The sequence below is a fragment of the Hippocampus comes genome, unplaced genomic scaffold (genome assembly GCF_001891065.2).
Source record: "Hippocampus comes isolate QL1 unplaced genomic scaffold, H_comes_QL1_v1.1 scaffold130, whole genome shotgun sequence".
NCBI classification, from domain to species: domain Eukaryota; kingdom Metazoa; phylum Chordata; class Actinopteri; order Syngnathiformes; family Syngnathidae; genus Hippocampus; species Hippocampus comes.
The window spans coordinates 3,046,013-3,060,810 of record NW_017842057.1 but is presented as its reverse complement, the minus strand read 5'-3'; positions in this window follow the sequence as shown (position 1 = coordinate 3,060,810).

Genomic DNA, 14,798 nt, shown 5'->3' with positions numbered 1-14,798 from the left:
CAGTTTTCATGCAGCTCATACCATATTATTTTGTTGTATTAATCCGCCACACCTTAAATGCCGGTCCCTGAAAATATTGTCTGACTTAAACCGGTCCGTGGGGCAAAAAAGGTTGGGGACCCCTGTACTAAACCATTCGTCAAACGCCATCATGCCTTCTGTCGTTATTACACAAACAAAAATATCTTTACTGTTACTAGTGTTAGTGCCTCAATATGGCTACGCTCGTGAAAGCAATACAACGAACTCAAACGCGTCTTCGTTCAATGTTGTCAACAAATATCCGGATTATGCAAATTTTCCTCAATTCTCCGGAGAAATTTTCATAAAAATTTGAAAAACCCGGAATTCCGGGAAAATCCGTGTATTTCAATAAATCCAATTATGTTTTAAAAATATTTTATTTGAGTAAATGATCGAAAATTACTGTACAATATTTGTTTTTCTTTTAAGTAAATTTAGCCTACTTTTGCTAAAAGAGAAAATATGGACTATTGATAGTGCTTGAATAATATCGGCTTCTTTCATTCATGTTATGGGTATTTTTATACAAAGGAAATTTTTTTGTGCCTGTTGAAAATTAAAGTTTACTGACATAGCCATAAAAAAATGTTGCTTTATTTATCTGACCATATTGGAATGTATTAGGTTTTCAGTCAATTAAATTTGGTTCAATACACAATATGTGGTCATTTTTAAAATTTTCAATGAACATTCGATCAGTCCGGCCCTCGGCTTGCAGCAAAATTTTTTATCTGGCCCTCCGTCCATTTGACTTTGACACCCCTGATCTAAGGTGTAACTAGCAGCAAATGTCCCAGAGGGACAAGAAGGCTCGGTACTGCCTCCTCTTTTCGTCGAAAAAATATCCATAGTGCTGAGAGTACACCTGACTAATTCCATGATTTGTTTTTCGGAAGAAAAATAAGCAGTTTTAGCCAAGGGACAGCATATAACTAAGTCATCAGCAAGCACGGAAAGGGGAGGAGGCGAGCAGGAGCAGAACAAGAAGCGTCCTTCACTCAGAGACAAGCAGAAAATATGCACAATATGTCCTCTGCTTGCCCTTTTACAGGATGGTGTTGATGTTCGACTTCTACTTCAAGAGGCAGTAATTCAGTGTTTGAAGGTCTCAATGGTTGATATGGGAGACTTGGACAGCGTGAGGAGCAACTGTCTCAAAAGATGTCTCCTGTCCACGATCATCACTACAGTCTCGTGCGCTTTCAGGCCAAGGTTGTGTTGGCTGCACCTGGGCATCAGCTACTCCACTAACAGTTGATATGCAGATTCATCACACTGTCTTTGATGAGGTCGACAACTGTGCTGTCATCTGCAAACTTCAGGAATGTGACAGCTGGATGGACCGAGGTGCAGTTGGTTGGGTAGAGAGAAAAGAGTAGCGGGGAGAGGACACATCCTTGGGTGGTTGATTGTACATGTTATCCCTCCAGCCTCACCTGCTGTGTTCTGCCTGTTAGAAAGATGGAGATCCACTGGCAGGTAGCGGAAGATGCTGACATGGAGCAGCTGAAAGGAGAGAAGTTCAGAGACTATTTTGTTGAATGCAAAGGTGAAGTACACAAACAGGATCCTGGGCTAAGTCCCTGCATCATCAACCTCTCTCTCCATCCCATGCTTCAATGTTTATCGTTGATATACTCTTTATTGATTCATGGACTAGTTGTCAGTATGAATTCACACTGCGAAGGTCCATATGCATTTCCTCTTGTATCATGAATAAAGTTGTCTGAATCTGAGGTATTGATGAAGTGCAGTCCATGTTGACTACTCATTCAGCGACCTGCTCAATAGGCTAACTGCAGTGTGTAAAAGGAATCTTTTGATGCTTTTTAAGTGGGCCAGCACAGTGATCAAAGGACTTCAAAATCACTGATGTCAGAGGTACAGATCTGAATTCGTTCAATCTCGGTATTGCAAGATTTTGGAGAGTGGGATAATGGTGTAGCATTTGAAGCATGTTGGAACCTCACACCAATCCAAGGATCTGTTGACTTTATGTGTGAAGCAAGCTGATCAGCGAAGACTTTAAGGTAGAAGGCAAACACTGTCCATTTTGGCGGTTGGGTGTTTATCTCGCATAAGGCAGGTTCTAACTTGAGGAGGTGGGCTATGCTGCTTGTAGTTGGATGGACCTCGTGGACGTTGCTGGCTCCATGCCTACATGAAGGACCTTCATCTCGAGCAGGGCTGGACTTGCTCCTGTTTGATCGTTTGTGTCCATTCCACCCAGGGACCAGTTTCCCCCCCCCCCCCTATTCTTCAAGACAACTTGTGTTGCTTGAAGAAACCTCCCTGATGAACCCCCACGAGACTGAGCTCTAACGTCTTCTTCAATTACGTTTAAAATAAATTTGTATCGTGGACTGCCTTACTCAAAGGATGATTTAATGATTTAATTATTGTCTGCGCTTGTATTGATCTTGTCAAAATGTTCGTCTTCATCCGAATAATGCAATATTACAGTATAACAGCAGATCAAGATATCAAGGAATTGGCAATACAGTATTGGTCTCAACAGGGCATGTAGCCAAATTCACAGAGAAGCAGAAGACAAGGTCAATGTCGGTACCAGGAGCCCTACTGTATAACAATTGGTCCACATCATCAAATGTACACTATAACTACATCAAAACAATAGTGAAACATTGTGGGAAAGGCATCCTAATTTGGGGATGTTTTTCTGATGCAGGAATTAGGGTTATAGTCATAGGGGCTCATTTCCGTATTCAGCGGAAATGTCGCGCAAAACGCACTTTAATTGTCCGCATGGATGGAGTTTATTTCTTTTGGTATTTTGCTAGCCTAGCGCAGATAAAAGGGGATGTTTGTGCTGCTGGGAGGGAACATAGCCAACTTATGGCCAATCGAAGCAACTCCCCTCAGAATTCAATTTTAATTCAGTGCAGAGAGAGGCACAAGGTTTACATTGCGGAAGCACTCGCTGGAGTCAATGTAGGAGATCGAAATGTGCAAAGTACATTTACAGTAAAAAGAACGACAAAAAAAAATCATCATTTACAGTTATGGTGTAAAGTTGGCCAATGCTGTCGATTGTGTGTCCGTGTGACAACCCCCCCACCAACACCACCCATAGTTGTGCCAAGTGCTCAGTCAGAGGGTTGCTATTAAAAGTCTTTTTAAGATGATAATGAGAATAATTTGTTCAATAAATTGATTTCTACAAGGATTCAAAGATGTTGTGATATTTCTGAATAAAATGCGATGACATCCACCACACAAGTCCACGGAGCTCAGAATCTGTCTGCCTGCACCTCATTTAAATCCACCAAAATCGCCACCTTCGCCACACCTTAGATATGGTTTTAAGGTACTCTAAGATATAGTTTACTTTTGGTCGCCAAATTGCCAGATGCGCTCGGGGCATGCAATCGTATAGGCTGGAACACTTATCGGGGTGTAGCGTGATCTTCCAAATTCAAAAAGATGTTTAAGAAGCGCCGGTTTTTATGCAGAGCGCAGTCCACTTTCCATCATGAAGTCTTCAGGTGCTAGAACGGAATACGCCTGAACACCCAGCAAGGCTAACACGGTCCCAAACAAGGTAAATTAGGCTTGGCCCGTCACTAAAATGAAGATGCATCTGTTTGTTTGCTGAGTGCACAAGCACATGTCTACGAAAATAGCTCCCATGGTGTTTAATTATGATGATGATAAGGAGGATGAGGATGATAGTGGTGGCATTGAGCCTCACACTTCAAGTCATAAGACAAAAACATATCACCTAACTATGGTAGCCTGACCACCAGACAAATAGCCAGCCTGGGACCTGTTGCCTCAACAGCTGCTGCCCATCCTGCTTACTTGTACTGATTGCATGAAAGGCATAACATAAGTTAGAGTTCTCCCAAGACGTGCATGCAGCTTAATTAGTACAATGTCAATGAATAAACATCACTTATTGTCCTCCCTGAAAAGGTATTTTATCCCCCCACACCCCAAAACAAAAAAAATGTGCGTTCACCAGACAAGGCTCACGTTTCCCAGCAATGGGTGGACCAAAGAACAAGCTCCAAGTTCCATGATTTTTTTTTTTTTTTTTGGAAATTTCCCGTGAAGGGTGACCTGATTTTTAAATAATTTTGTTGCCTTTTTAAAGAGTCCCCCATGGTATCTTTTTGTGTGTTTTTTTTTAATTAAGAAGAACAATTTGCCATATGATATCAGGTAAACTATCCCCAACGTTGTTGTAGTAAAGAGATGTTTTAGATATTTTATCCGAGATTTTATATTGTGTAAAATATACCCAATGTTAGTGATAGTGTTACTAATTTTAATGTTAGTGTTTTTAGGGTTACAATATTCTGCACACCTGTAAGTGATAAAGAACATGAACATGTTGAGATGATCAGTAAGAGCAAAATTGGCCCCCTTAATCTAAAAGATGTATATTCCATTTGCAAGCAATAGCTGACAAATATTTCAGATATTGCTGAATTACCTCTCAAAGAAAATAAATTATATGTTACATCAAAACAAATAGTCAGAGCAACACGTTTGTCATTCCAGGAGGTTAATTCAATTAGCATTTTTTTTCAACCAAAATGTCATTTTACTAATATTATTGTGTAGATTTTTTTTTTAATTTTGATATGTCAGGGGGAAAAAGTTGAGAAAAAAAGGCTTTCAAAGGGTGAAATAAATGCTTACAATAAATAATTTCATCACATTTATTGTTTGTTTTTGGAGAAGTGATGTGACTCACTGAGGTACAAAATTGATTTGCGAAAAGAGGCGTCATATTGAGTGTAAATACATTTTTATCATTGGTAATTGATTGTTTGAGAAAGAATATTTTCTCAATTCCAAAACTGATGAAAGAAAACCCTTCACAAAATCATACTTGATTGTTGTTGGAGAGAAAAATACAAACACTAATGTTAGACATCTTATGGGATGTTGATTTTGTGCTTCAAAACACGTGCAAGTTTCATTGATGATATCAAAATACACACTATTGAGAACATGTATTTGGAAACTAGCTGAAATATGGAAAAAAAAAGCAGTGCCAGCAATTCGGCAAGATGAAAAGAAAGATGAAAAAAACTGCTTGAGTGCTTCATTTCTGGACACAAAAGAAGGAGGTAAGTGCCTGCGAAGAGGGCTGGCTCCAGTCTCTACATAACCTCTTGCCCTAATACAAAGCAAAGGTTTGAACCTCTTACAGGAGCAACATCAGATAGCCTTTCTACATGTTGATTCTTAGGATGCACACGTCTAAGCACTAAAACCTTCAATATCTACAGTTATTTCCAGAGACACAAACTGCCAAATGCATTGAGAGTGACATCAATGCTTATTAAAGAGAATAGTACAGAAAACTGAGTGTAAAACAAAAAACATGCATCTTCACAAATATAAATATAGTATTGATTTATTTATGGTGGCATTCAGACGACTTTATCTAAATGCCAAGGAAATGTCATTTCAAGAATTACAATTTACATTAATTACATAATTTCGCCATTGTTTGTGAATGTATCCATTGTGAGACAAATAAAGGTTTTCTCATCTTATCTTAATCCAGTGGTTCTCAATTATTTTCAGTCATGCCCCCCCCAAGGAAGAGCAAAACATCTCACGCCCCCCTGCCCCCGCACGACTATAAATAGTATCATTTGTCTATGAAATTGTTATAAGTACACCTTTGCATAACACTGTATCCTTATTAACGTATAAGACAAAAAAAAAAAAAAAAACGAAATATGGACCAACTTTATGGACCAACTTACAACAAAGAATAGCTTTAGTAACTGGAACAGAAAAGATTTAAAGTGCATCTGAAATTCAAAAATAACATTACATCCTTAATTTAACAAATATTTTTTGACTGACCATGTCAAACCATACGATACTGAAAAATAAAATGACATAAAATCAATCACTAATAATGCATTCAAACTAATCACCAACATTATCTCAGGAGCACAATATTAAAAATAAACCTTTAACCTGCAAAACCAAAACATATAAAAGAATTTGTGCTTTTTTTTTCTTTTTAATCAAAGATGGTGTCTGGATTAATGGCTACAATGAGCACCTTTTGCAATGCACAGCTTTTCAAAGCGAGGTTTGAAGCAGGACACAGCAACTCTCGGGTCCTGCTCAATGTGCAGCCGGGACCTGTATTTTAGTTGACTTAAATAGCAGTCACAAAGCGGCATGATTGTTGGCAATACTCGGCACGTTTTCGCTGAAAAACACTCAAGCAGCTTATCAGCGTGATTGGGGTGTAATGTCTTGAAGTGACGCCTTAATTTATTTGGCTTCATGCTGTCCGCTACCAAAAGGTTTAGACACAGTAAGCACATCGACCTTTCCTCGTCTGCCACCGCAGTCACATTGAAGCCAAGCGCTACATACGCCTCGTCATATTTCCTCCCTGAGAATGCTCCCTGCGCAAACTCTGCCAATGAGAGCGCCACTGCCCCCTAAGGTAGTGGAGGTGCAACTGCACGTTATTTTAGGACAATAAAAAAATAAAAAAGCATGTTCCCTGGGGTCAAACGCGCCCCCCTTGACAGAGCCTCGCGCCCCCCCCCCAGTCTTAATCTAACCATGGATCCAGTAGACTTGCATAAAATAAGAAAGCTGTGGCCATCCAAGGACGGCCGGTGGGACAGCAGAAGACCTTGCTTGCGGAACTCTGTAATGCGGTCTCTGTGCTGGCCCATCGGTTGGAGGAAATGGGTGCGTGCGTGGAGCACTCGGGCACTCGATGGACATCTCCCTCAGATTCCTGTGCTATCCACCCCATTCCCCAGGAACCCAATTTACCATACCCGTCACACAAAGATGGAGAACACGGACTTTTTCACCAGTGTTTGCTAATTTTTGTCCAGCAAGCTTCGACCTATGAGTTTTTTGACTGGCCAGGCTGTCTCTTGGGCTATGGCAGTGAGCGACGCATGACGGAATCTCAGGTGCGCATTTGTGGACCTTATAGCCGAATCCTGCCGTGTGTTTCACCATCCAGTCCAAAGTAGACAGGCCTGGGGGCAATTATTATGCTGTGTGCAGGGGAGTCAGTTTGTGGCTGACTACTCACTTTCATTTTGCATCCTGGCAGCAGAGACTGGTTTTGGTGACTGCGTTGTGCAGCATTTCTGCCGTGGACAAAGCTCTTCGGTAAAAGACGAGTTAGTTGTACATGACACCATGAGATTGGAGGAGCTACACTGCTGATCTAGTTGGACATGAGGGAGAGACACCGAGAACGCGGGCTGAGTACACCCGAATGACTCCAGAGATCCTCCGTGTCGTCAGAAGGTGACCTACCGATGAAAACTCCCGAACCCTACAATAAGAAAGGCCGACTGACAATGGGAAGTTTTTATATGTGAAAAAATTCAGGGGAAATGTGTGCTAATGACACTTCCATACTCATCAATTTTAAGTGTCCTCCATTAGACAAGACATCTCGAAATCCATCCATTTTCCGAACCGCTTTATCCTCACTAGGGTCGCGGTGGGTGCTGGAGCCTATCCCAGCTGTCTTCAGGTAGAAGGCGGGGGACACCCTGAATCGGTTGCCAGCCAATACCTAGAAATGCATCCATGTATTTTCCGAACCAATTACCCTCACAAAGGTCATGGGTATGCTGGAGCCTATCCCAGCTGTAGGCAAGGTACAATACAATACAATACAATACAATACATCCTGATTTATATAGAGCTTTCACAACCGCTGCAGCTGTAGCAAAGTGCTGAACAAAACAGTTAACATAAAGTAAAATAATAAACACAACACATAACATAAAACAGGGACAGTCGTGCAATCCTAACCACTCCTTTCCCCACTGGATCTGAGACATCATGCTCAAAATGTACACACGTCGGCTACAAGCTAAGTTTCAAAGTCAACAAGAAACTTTAGCATCCATTGACGAAAAACTGAACTTGATGGCATTCAATCACAGAAGATATCCAGAAAAGACGCAGTTCTTACATGGAAAAAAACGCAATCCAAAACTCAATATATTTAAGAAACATCTATATATATATATATATATATATATATAGATATTAGTGCTGTCAAACGATTAAAATATTTATTTTTTTAATTAATTCATAATTAATCGTGATTATTCACACATTTTTTATCGTTTCTATTGTCCTATTTTTCCTGTTTTAATGCTCTCATCAACATGGAGTCATGGATCAGTTTTCTATGTGCAAAATGCAAATATTTACTGAAACAACAATTTCGATTTTCAATTTTACATGAACATTTTTTACTTGGAGCAGTTATTCACACATAATCTCTCACACAATGTTACTGTCCATCAACAACAGTGAAAAAAATATTTTGTCACACAACAGCTCCTTTAACAGCTCTCTTTAGGGAATCAAAACAGCAATGTAAAATTATAAAGTGCAAATCTAAGGTAAACTAGTACTCAGCCTCTAGTGGATTTAAGCTATGGTTGCATACTTCGTTTTCTCAAGTTTGGTTTGAACACAGCAGTCAGGCTATGTTGATTCTGTTGGTCCTTCTTGCACGGAAGTCTCTCTATGGCTTTGTGTAGACATCATTTCAGATGACTACACTTGGTTCGAGGCACAACACTGGAGACGTTTTTTAAAAAGCCTCAGCTTTTTAGCGCAGAGCAATTTCCCGGAGTCTTCACGGAGACTTCAGGGTTGTCTACCACTGACGAAGCTTCTGTGAGAGAAGCGAAACATCCTTTTTTGTTTTTGTTTTTCACCCACAGGTACAGATGACGACTGACAGAACCCTTTCTACGATGGAACTTTCCTGTACGACTGAGAGCCTCCACAAGCAGATTGCGCCTTATAATCCGGTGCGTGCAATATATGAAAAAAACTACAAAATAGGCCATTCATTGAAGGTGTGCCTCATAATCCAGTGCACCTTTTAGTGGGGAAAATACGGTACTGTCATTTTCCATGAATCAGTACAATCATCACAAGATCAAAGCTACAGTGTATGTCACATCAGACGCCAGCATTCATTCCAAGCTTTGACTTCTTTCAACTGGACAATGGTCAATCACTTTTGTCATGAGCTGTCCCATGAAATTAGTCCCATTGTGGGGGGAAAAATGGCAGAACCTGATATCAGATATCAATAATCAACAATCTGTCTGGGATGCCATTCCCAACTCTCCTGGGCAAATCAGAATCGAAGACACTCAAATACTAGATGCACACTATGTTGCATTGCTTTGATAGGGGCAGTTTCTGGCAGATATATTTACATTTGTCAAACACACTCTATACAAACATCAAGTCCAGTTCATCCACAAAATACAAAAATATGTATTTGTGTTAATGGTAGCTTTGCAAAATACACAATATGTACAGTGGCCTGTGGTCCCCAGTGCTTATGTGATTACAATCCTATCCTCAGCAAGCATCTTAGGAAGACACATTTTGTTGAAGCGCAATTACTACAATTACTATAACACATTACTTGCAAGACTGAATGAGATGAAATAATTGCAGCCTCCATGTGACATTCATCACTTCTTAGGGAAGCTGAAGATGACATGCTTGTCACACAATTATATATTTGAGCGTTTCTGTCTGGGATAATTTATGTATTACTCTATACACTGGAATCTGATGATGACTTCTAAAAGCATTGCTCCTCTCTGCGTATGCTCTCCCCTCCCATTTAATTGAAATTCTTCTCCTTTGCAGTTTTCTACATTTTCTGGTCCGTGCCGCAAATTTTCTCCAAATTACAGCAACGGCTTGTGGGGAATTTGTCACATAATTTACAGACACCCTTTAACTCTAAATCCAAATGTAATAGGGAAACTATGGACAGCATTTTATTCACATTCTGTACTGGCTGATGGTTTTCTCCCCATCTACCGACAATTTGTGTATGTGTATAGCCAACAGGAAATATGCTGTGTACTATATCTTCTTTTTTCCGTCATGGGGGATGGTGTTTAAGGGTTCTCTCCAAGAGGGTTAGAAGTCAAATGGTTCTGTGCAGTATATGGAAGTTCACTCGACATCGCTGATATTCCACAACAGTGGACTTTACTTTCTATACTTCTAGACATCAATTCTTTCTTGCTACTGTACTCTGTCATCGTTGTTATTTTTAACACTTGTGCTCTTATTCTCCTCGAGGTGCTCCACATGAACAGGTTTTTAAAAAGAAGAAAATAAAATAGGTTTGGTCCCACCATGTGCCAGTTTCCACTCTTCTGATGGTGGATGAGACAAGAAAGACTGACTGACATGTTTATTCCCATTTGCTCAGCATTCTCAGTCAACAAATCATGTCTTGTGCTCTGCTGCAAATGCTATTATTTATTTGTGTTTGTTTTTTTATTCATTCAAACTTTAACAGATTCTCATTTGTCATGCTGCAGACAGCAGAGTAAAAAAAACCCCACAATGCCTGGTTTAGGAAGGGAGTGCCTTATCCATTACAAAAGTCATTCAAAACAATTAAGGTGCTTATCCAAAAATATCATCAAAGCCATCCAAAATTGAACCCAGAGCCACTTGACTGATATTTCTGAATCAATGTATCTGCCATTTGTGAAAGCACTACATTGGGAAAATATTTGCAAGAGCTAAGCAACATACAACGAACATAAAACGCAAAACAACAATAAAATGAGGAAGGAGAAAATATGCCTGCACGTGGCAAAGGCTTATGATAAAGTTATAGAAGGATAAAAACTGTACACAACAGATAACGGAAAAAAGGTCAATTAGGCTAACAACACATGACATCAAATAAAAAAGAGAATATGTGCAAGCAGGCCTGGACTGGCGATTGGATTACCTTGCGTTTTCCTGGTGGGCTGACAACAATCATTGGGCTAACTGATGCCATTGATTTTTTTTCCCCCTCTTTATTTCATATGCATCCAGCCCCATTTTAGAGAGGGTAACCCACTGTTCCACTTGTACTATTGTATTGACAGCTGCCTGAACTAATCAAGCCTTAGAAGTGCCCAACCCCCCTGAAGATGTTGACTGAATGATGTTTCGGGGGTGGGGGTTGGGGGGGGGTGATGTACCAATAATACATAATTTCTTGTGTTAATAAAATAAATGAACAATGCAAAAATAGGCATTGTACCTTCTATGTTCCAAACAACTTGTACAATTGAATGAACAGTGGGTGAAAGTGACAAAACACAACATGAAACTCACTTAGGGTGCAACAAAAGGATGCACAACAAGTAAGTAGAACGCACACACGCAAACACACACACATGCACTCACAACAACTACTGTTGTAAAACAAGGATACACTGTCATCCTTTTGATCTTGTGTCTGTTTGGGTTGCAGTTCCAGCTCTAGTGGAGGGTGTTCCCTCCAGCGGCGCACCTGTGATTAATGACACTCAGTGGACTACTTCAACACTCCTAATCCGACTACCGGGTATTCGTCGGATTATTCGCCTTGCTCACAATTCTTGTAGCAAGTGCTAATTCTCCAGACTCTCATGACTTTGTTCTTTCTGCTCTTGTTCATGCCATGTTTTTTTTTTCATAGTTTAGGCAATATTTAAGTTACTTTGTTCATTGTGCTCATTTGTGTTTTCTTATAATTGGATTCTGTTGTCTTTTTATGAAAAGCGATTTACATTATTGCTTCTCCTTGACTTTTGCAACCGTTTTGTGTTCATTACGTTTTGTCTTGGATCTGAGCAACCAGTGTCCTTATTTGAAATTTGTCGGTAGTGTGCTTTTTGTATATACATGTAAATCTTTTTTGTGAAAAACATTTATCCTTTTCTACATTTTCTACGCCCACTCCTATCTGGATTCTTCCAGATCGCAACACAAACAACAACTACCATTAACGATAAATCACACACATTGGTTACAAGTATATACAGATGCTACTTGGCATGTTGGGCTGCCCAGCCTATGTAATGATGCCTAATGTATTAGATTGCCATGCGGAAATGAATGGTTAAGCATCGATGCAGTAGCAGACCATAATCATTACGTATATTGCTAGTTGTTTTTTACCCAACAACATAAAAATTATTGCTGTCTGTCACCTGCTAGGTGTCAATGGCTGCGTTCATAGTCGCGAGTAGAGTGGTCACACTTGAAGTGGGGACACAGGAATAACATGCTGTGTATTTTGACATGCCAAACTTTTTTTTTCCCAAAAAGATAAATGGAAGTCAAATTGAAACCTTTTCAGTTAAATATTTTTTGCCATATTCCATATGACACATATCAAGACTTATTGAGCCGTTATATCATATCCCATTCGCGTAGCGGTAAACAAAAGTTAGTATATCGTGACTGCAATATTTTCATAATTTAACCATGCCCATGGCAAGGTTGCTGTAGAGAGATCATTTCTTAAAACCTGAGTGTTTAATTTATTTGGTTTTGTTTGAACCTTGTCATGAGTTCTGAAAGCTGCCTTGTTTTTAGCTTGATACAAATGCATGCGGTCATTTTTTAAAGGATGCTGCACCTTTCACTTTGAATTTAGCTGCTACATCACCGAAATTGAGAAATTACATTGAGATGATTCAAATAAAAATAAAAAAAAAAAGAATGAAAAAAATGTATTTAATTACACAGAGAAGACAAACGTGGTGGAATTTTCCATTGACATTAAACTTCTGATATTAACCCATTTAATCCCACCAGTCACATTTGTGAAGGACAACAATGATATAATTTACAGGGCTCTATTTTTTTTTATTACTGATTACTTAAAAGGGCTACCAATGATACCTGATTTTGACTTTTCAATGTCTGGGAAAAATTTGGGATTAAATGGGTTAAGGATAAAAAAAATACATCTAACCTAATAGCATAATTGCTGAAGTCACGTTTGAACATTTTCCAAAAACAAGAAAAAACACAACCAATCCAACAAACAAGCAGAATCCACTTGCCTCAATTTAATTTTTGTGGTTTACCATTCTTTGGTTGCCTGATAATTAGAGGCATACTGGTGGTCCTGACTAATTCCATGATTTGTTTTTCGGAAGAAAAAATATAGCAGGAGGCTAGAGTAATTGAGACAGAAGACAGCACACAGTCAGAAAGAAGGGAGGGAAGGGAGCAGGATCATAGCAAAAAGTGTCCACCTTCATCCAGAGCCAAGCAGAAAATCTTATATTTTTATGGCTGCAACATGTTGCCAAACAGCTTGGACAGAAGGCAAAGAAGTTGAGGAACGCTCATCAAAAACCTGTTTGGAACATCCCACAGGTGAACAAGCTTCCCTGAATTGCTCAGTCATTCAAAAACAGCGATGGGGAGAGGTTCACCTCTTTGTGAACAACTGCATGAGAAAATACTTGAACAATTTAGGGACAAAGTTCCTCAACGTACAATTGCAAGGAATTCAGGAATTTCATTATCGGTGGTCCATAATAGCATCAAAAGCTTCACCGAATCTGGAGAAATCACTGCATGTAAGCGGCAAGGCTGAAAACCAAGATTGAATTTCCATGACCTTCGATCCCTGACGCAGAACTGCATCAAAGCCGACATCAATGTGTGAAGGACACTACCACATGAGCTCAGGAACACTTATGTAAAACCAATGTCAGTAAATACAGTTTAGCATTACATCTGTAAGTGCAACTTAAAGCTTGACTTTACAGAGTAAAAGTAATTTATAAACAACACCCAAAAACTCCACCAGCTTCTTTTGTCTCTGAGCTCATTCAAGGCACAGGGAGATGCAAACTCCACACAGGAAAGCCAGGGCTGGATTCAACCGCTCCCTTGTGAGGGGGACGTGCTAACGAGTCTACCACCGTGACGTCCTGCAACTTAAAACTGTACAACGCAAAGCAAAAGCCATTTATCAACACCCAGAAAAGCCTCCAAGCCTCTCTGGTCCCAAGCTCATCTTAGATAGATGGATTCAAAATGGACAAGTGTTCTGTGGCTGAAGAATGGAGTTTAGCAGCTGGGTCACTACTGAGACAATGGCAAAGTGTCGAAGCATGTCATGAAGGGATGATGATTTTGCAAGCATGAGATCATATCAGCATTATATTATGGTGAGTTACATATTTATCTTGATGTTATAAATGCATCAAATGTACGAATTCAGTTAAAACTCAACTCAAAAGCCAGTGGTTAGTGCGTCAACCTCACAGTACAGAGGTTGCGGGTTCGATCCCGGCTCCGGCCTTCCCATGTGGAGTTTGCATGTTCTGCAAGTTTGCAAATCACCTTTCTATATATATATATATATACACACGGTAAATATTCCCATCCCCGGAATTCTATGAAAATGAAGTTCCTTCACCTGGAACAAAAACCTGTGCATTAACATTTTGACTATGATATTACATGTTACCGGAACTTACGTAAGCGGAAATTCCACTACCCGTGACCCGGATTGAGACGTCATGCCGCGGGAGCTTAAATACACGCAACGCCCACCCGATGCTACGGAACGACGACACGACGGGAGACACATTTTCACTTCGCGGTTTTCGATCATCAGATTCAAAACGACGACGCGTAAGTGAGTTTTTATTGGCGTGCGTTTTACTGTAATTGTGAATGATTTTAACTTTATTCACTTAACGTCCTGTAGAACGCGGCACTAGCTTAAAAGCAGCACCCACTCGACACGACCGAAGAAACGTGTTCGCTTCGCCGTTTTCATTCATCAGATTCGAAACGAAGACCTGTAAGTGACTTTTTATTGGCGTGCGTTTTACTGCAACTGCGAAAGATTTTAACACTTAAGTCGTGTAGATCATGGCATCGAAACGTAGAAGAACTGTAATGACTGGAGCGGAGCGAGTGAA